This window comes from Panulirus ornatus, chromosome 7 (assembly GCF_036320965.1).
Source record: "Panulirus ornatus isolate Po-2019 chromosome 7, ASM3632096v1, whole genome shotgun sequence".
In the NCBI taxonomy this organism is placed as follows: domain Eukaryota; kingdom Metazoa; phylum Arthropoda; class Malacostraca; order Decapoda; family Palinuridae; genus Panulirus; species Panulirus ornatus.
The window spans coordinates 13764808-13771398 of NC_092230.1; positions in this window are offsets into that span (position 1 = coordinate 13764808).

Here is a 6591-nt window from a genome sequence, read left to right on the forward strand (position 1 = left end):
TGTGTCATTATCCTTCCATCAGATCAATATGGGACTGCACGACTCGCTAGCATGTAAATATCACTCCATAAGCCTTGCCTTGTTCTCCGTTTTACATGTTCTCTTATCATTAAAGGGCCAAAACAAGTCTAGGACGGTATTGAAGAATGCAGGTGATGGTTTGAGTCATCTCTCGAGGGAAGTGCCCCATTTGCTGTCTATACACCTTTGTTTAACCTTCTGCATATTACACACTTTTTCCTTTACCGATTTGATCACCTTTCGTGCTTAGGTACCAAAACCTGCTTTGAAGTTTAGCTAAGGTGAGGTCTATTACCCCGTGATAAGTGTTGTGTAAGTAAGGATGTATAGTCTGGTAACCTGATGGTTTTGCGAGAGTATCATAATGGTTTTTATCCAACGGTCCTTCAACCAGCTGCTGATTCTCTCCCCACTACAATGATCCCTTCTTCATATTTACTGGGTCTAGCCTTATGAATCTTTCCTTCCAATTTTCTATCGATTCCCTTTGGCCCCATCGTTCAACCCAGTACCGTTCTGCCTTCTCACATCATCGGCAGAGAGGTGTATGCAATATTCCTCTGAATGTTTTTTGTAATATGCAACGGATTATAGCAGTGGTCTCTATTATTCTTTTTTGTAAAACAGGTAAACCTTTCAATATTCTTCCTGGGTGTTACCTCCTGTTTGGTGTTTACATTGTAGTGATTCTCTAATTTTATTTGGTAACTCCTTTCTGCAAGGGGTCTATTGGCCACTGATACAATAGGTAGAGTTAAATAGTGTGGGCCCTTTGCCATGCTGACTCGGATCCTAGAGTTTCTTGGATTGTGGCCGTGTGGGTAGTGGGCGCAGCATTGCCGTCAGTGGCCACCCCCACCCATCATTAGTATTAGTATGTGTCTGAATTCTCCGCAATCCTTGTTCTAACAAAAGCTCCAAATCCACGTGATTCATTTTGTATCTGTGACCTTACAATTCATTGAGTCAGTTAGATGTAGTAACCTATCGAACACCAAAACGTGTTTCTTTTTATTACCTTTCGTAACCTAGCAGACCAATACTGTGCACAAAACTTCAGTCTCGTGAGTAGTTATTTCCGGAATAGGGAGGAATTCGATTCTTGGCTGCGAGTAATTTGAGCGAAAATGTGCCATTTTTAGTTCAAAGCGAAATGTATGCACATGTAGAGTATGCAATATTGCTGGCATCAGCTTAAATGGACAAGTGTGGGGGTTACCAAGATCATTATTCAGGCTTTTATACACGCTAAAATTTTAGCTCCTCCAAGGCCTAATATCTTGGATCAATTAACCCAGTGGCACATGCATTTCATCAGGATTGGTTCATCCCAACCCTGTGTCATCAGCTTTGCATTCTTGTTTTCGTGTGGATGAGATGTCTCATTAATAGCTATACAATTCGTATCGTGAAAGGTGTTAGCAAGGCTGAAGGGTCATATAGTGACGCCACTTGACTTAGGATATCCTTTTTGTCAGTTGTTTGGGTTTTCTTTTGCACTATTTCCTTACTGTCAGGTCTAGGACCAGTGCGGATTTCTTGTTTTAGTTGAAAAGGAAAAAGTTTACTCCTTACTTTGTAAGAGAATTGATCTTTCTTTGGTTCCAATCATCCTTAGTACCTTTTAACCTCAGTCGCAATTATCTTAGAATCTTTCTGTCATATATGGCTTCCAGACATTACCTTGTTTATCTGGAATCTTCCTCTTTTAAGGATCTCTTCGGTCGTTTTATTCTTTCAAGGGCCCTTCCTCTGCACTTTTCCATGCGAATGAAGAATGTCATCCACATACGAGTTATTAATGATCATGGCAGCTATTTCCGAGGTTACTTGTCTTTTAACATTTCGGCAGTTTTATGGAGGGCCGGTCATGGATATCACTCCACTGGGTCTGTCTCCGAAAGTTACTGTCTGTAAACAAACAAAGGTCAGGCTCCCTGGTAGTGTTCATATCTCGCCACAAGAAACCGGTGGGTCATTTTATCCGCTTCAGAGAGGGAGTACAGAATTCTACATTTTACTGATATCTCCCACAATTGCTCCGGAGTCTGACGAAACCTAAAGCAAAATAGCAAAAAAATCACACCACATATAAGGCCCCTTGGTATCTAGTTCAGTCATGACGTGCCCATGTATGAGGGAGAAATAATTAACCACTCTTCTTATGGGGGGGGAGTGTATTAGAGTGTGGTCTTACTATTTTTGATGAGGGAGTAGTGTACTGGGCCTGATAGTCCTTGATTCATTCTGTAGTAATTTTCGAGCTACACCTCGCTTCACCATGTCACTGATCTGATGTCACTAAATTTCTTTGCATATGCAACTCCTCTTTTTGTAATGTCTTTTCTGTAGCTCTAGTTTGCCCATGCAGGCATGTGAAGTTATTTGGGCAAGGTCTTTGGCGATTTAATCCATGGCTAGGAAAGTGTCCATGATTTGTTTTAGAGTATGTATTAAACTTGTGTATTAGAGACAATTCCTTTCTTCTCAATAAGAACTATAATTTTGTTACTTCCAAGGGGACACTTACCCAGCATTTGCAGTTGCCACATTTTGGCATGCCAACATGTCCCCCGATTTTCTACAGAAGAAGTTCATCAAGCCTTCTCGTAACATTGGCTTTTGATTCAACAACTAAATCATTTACCGTATATGCAGCGTTGTGATTAATCTATAAAGAAATGAGCAGATCGACACCTTTCACTTTAATCTAGGGTGCGCACCTCTACTACTGATCCAAATGGTCCCCACAAATAGTTGGAGGTTACCACAGTTTTAACCACAGATGGGAATAATTTGCAGTATCAGCGCGATCAACAGATCAATTTATGCCATATGGAGTGCAATGTTCTTAGTTGTACGCTAGTCAATTACCCGCTACCCCTATCCACCTGTCCAGTTTTGAGGTAATTTCTGAGATTCACAAGCTTTGATTGCATGAGTTTTGCCTTGAAAATCATTAGAGGAACATCATTATTCAATGTTTCAAGTTTGTGATAGTCATTTCTACTGTAGTAACTATTCTAAATTTATGCTTCTCCCTTTTTAAGCCAGAAATTTTGCCATAGATCCAGTTATGAGTGAGGTATTGCTACCAGGTCCCAGAGGGTAAAGTTATTGGGTCGTGTGTTTACATAAATGACGTATTATAACAAAACGCACCTTTTTTGGTGACAAACTGCGTTTATGTATCCCTGCTCTTTACCAAAAACTATTTTGAAGAATACTGATGGTGGCCTCTCCCACATTCACACATAAAAGATTTCTGTGAACATTGACGGCCCCTGTGACCTAACTGTAAACAAAGGAAGCAGACACCCATCCTATATACGGCATCAATCTCTCCTCCCGTTAAGTTTTTGAAACACCGTATATTGAGTAATATCATGTTATCTGTGCCATGGTTACCAACATTCAACTGGTCTTTTGAAATCTACCCAACATATTTTCCAGTTAACATAGAGATTTGCTATAGGATAATTTAACTAAACACCCTCCAACTTGCTTTGTTTCATGAAGCTAGGTTAATGGCTGAGTGAATACGTCAGTTTTGACTGTCTGGTTCACTGAGTGGTACATGCACTTTACTAGTAGGGTTTGTTGCCCTAAATGTCATCATTCATGTATTCTATGCTTGTTTCTCTTTCAACAAATATTTTTCAGCACTCCCCTCAAACATTTTACTTTTATCCTTTTAGAGTTGCAAAAATTTTAGTCCAACTCTCTTTTTTGCATTGGTGGGAGAAGCTTTTCTATAATGACTGACCATAGTAACAGTAATTCATACTCTTCAGACTAATTAACTTCTCGAAATCAAAGAGGCTCTCCTCAACTATACCTCACCATATCCATGAATTCCGTGATTGGCCTCGGGTATTGGGTTTAATGTCCTTTATGTCATTCAAGAACTGACTGCCAGTCTTGGCTGGATTGCCATACCTGGCGAATCCAAACCTTTTCATCATGGAATCAAAAGAGTCTACCACCCCGTGAACTACGTCCAATGCCTCCCCGACAGACAGGATCGCAACACATATGGATCATCTTCATATACTGATTCAGTAAACTTTCCATACTCTTACAGAATGTGGGATAATCACGAATCTGCCATCAAATGTGGTGAGTTAACCGATGCATTCCGCACTTTGTGCATTTCGTTAACACATGGCGTTGTCTTTCTTGTTACTTTAGCTATTATTGCACTGAGCCTGATTTTTCTGTCCTTTTCAATATCAGTGATATAAGTACTAGTTCATTAATGAGTACACATAATTTGATTTCTTTGTATCAAGAGACTCAGCTAACTGCTCTCATATTAATTTTTTTAATTTCAAGGAACTGTTTTGCACCGTCCATCATAAATAACCTCGTAACACTTCCAAGGGTCATCCCGCTTGCGCCCCTTAACAAGTTGACCTTCGAGTAAACTTGCGATGGCGAGTCCGCTCTTCATCAGCTTGTTCATCCATCTTGGCAGGGGATTTGTTTGGACTGTTCACCAAGGTGTGAGTGAGATAGCACTGGTCGTTACTAGTAATTAAATCAAGGGGGCCAACCTGTAATAAGTGTACATGGTCACAGTACCAATTACAAATATAACTCCCACACATATACATTATTATCACAATTATCCTTATTTACTACATCCCAATTAATCACACCAGTGCCTGCCCTATCAGCACACGGTGAAACTGGAGTTAGATCACTTTCACAGCTTCAGTCACATTACTAGCACAATGGTGTTACTCCGGCATAACATTCTTGAGACTGGACCAATCCACACAGCTCCACATCACAACCTCATTAAATCCCTGCCTCACACCGGGGCACTGCAACCCTCCCACCAGTCGTCACAACCCCAACTATACAGGCCTTTTCCGAGAAACAATGATGGCCGCTAGCAGACGGCTGACCAACACTTCCTTCCCTTCCCACGTCCACTCAACTCCTACGTCCACAACTTTACCCACACAAGAAACAGCGACAAGCGCATGCCAAAACGGGAGAGAGAAAGACAATATATCATTAGCAAAATAATTGTAGAAATTGTATGCAAAACAAAAGAAATTTATAAATTTAGTTAATACAATAACAATAAAAAGTTTATGAGTAATGCAATTACTATTCAATTCAAAGAAAACTTCAACCATAGGAAAACTGAGAATTCTCAGTACAGTAGTTTTGATGCATAAACGAGACCGGGTTTAGTGATGGGTGATTTGAATGCAAGGGTGAGTTTAAAAAGGAAGATATACAATAAGCAACGTATGTAAGTAGGACAGATGGCCAAGAGCGGTTACGATTACGTTTTAATTTGATAAACGCGCGAAAGAGAGACTTTTGAATGTTTATGTGCGAGAGGTGCAACTTTGAGGGATATCCTGATCATTATCCATATTGGAGGCCAAGGTAAATTTGTAGACGTTTCAGAAAAGAAGAGAGAATGTTGGGGTGAAGAGGGTGGTGAGAGTAAGAGAGCTTGGAAGGAGTTTTGAGTGAGAAGTACCAGGAGAGACTGATTACAGAATGGAAAAAGGTGAGAACCAAAGGAATAAGGAGGTGGGGGAGGAATGGATGTATTTAGGAACAGTGATGCTTGCGTAAAAATGCTTGTGCATAAGTGTGGGAGGTGGCTGATTAAAAGGGTAGTGAGTGGTGGGATGAAGAAGTAAATTAATAGTGAAAGAGAAAGAGACGGCAATTAGCGATTTTTGCAGTGAAAAAATGCAAATGAGTGGAGATGTATAAAAGATAGGACAGGAGGTCAAGAGAAAGGTGCAAGAGGTGAAAAGAAGGCAAATGAGAGTTGGGGTGAGAGAGTATCATTGAATTTTAGGGAGAATAAAAAGATGTTCTGGAAGGAGGTAATAAAGGCGGTAAGACAAGGAGCTAATGGGAACTTCAGTGAAGGGGCTAATGTGGAAGTGATAACAAGTAGGTGGTGCTGAAGAAGGAGATTGATTGAGTATTTAGAGGTCTGTTGAATGTGTTATGATGATAGAGTGGCAGATATAGGGTGTTTTTGGCGAGGTGGTGTGCAAAGTGAAGGTTATAGGGAAAAGATTTGGTAAACAAGAAGAGGTAGTAAAAGCTTGCGGAAGATAAAGCCGCGAGGCAGCAGTATGATGGTAATTGCAGTGGAATTTATTAAAAAAAAGGGGGTGACTGTATTGTTGACTGTTGGTAAGGTATATAATGTATTATGATTCATGGTGAGTGCCTGAGGATTGCGGATGCGTCATAGTGCCATTGTACAAACCGCAAAGGGATAAGAGTGAGTGCTATCAATTACAGAGGGAAAAGTTTGTTGAGGTAATTCCTGGTAAAATTATATGGAGGTATTAATTGAGAGGGTAAGCATGTACAGAACATCAGATTGGTGAAGGAGCAGTGTGGTTCAGAAGTGTAGAGGAAGTGTGATCAGGTGATTGCTTTGAAGAATGTAGTGAGAAATACTTAGAAAACGATGGATTGTATGGAGCATTTATAGGATCTGGAGAATCATATATAGAGTTTGATAGAGATACTCTGTGAAGGTACTGAAAGAATATAATGGTGTGGGAGCAAGTT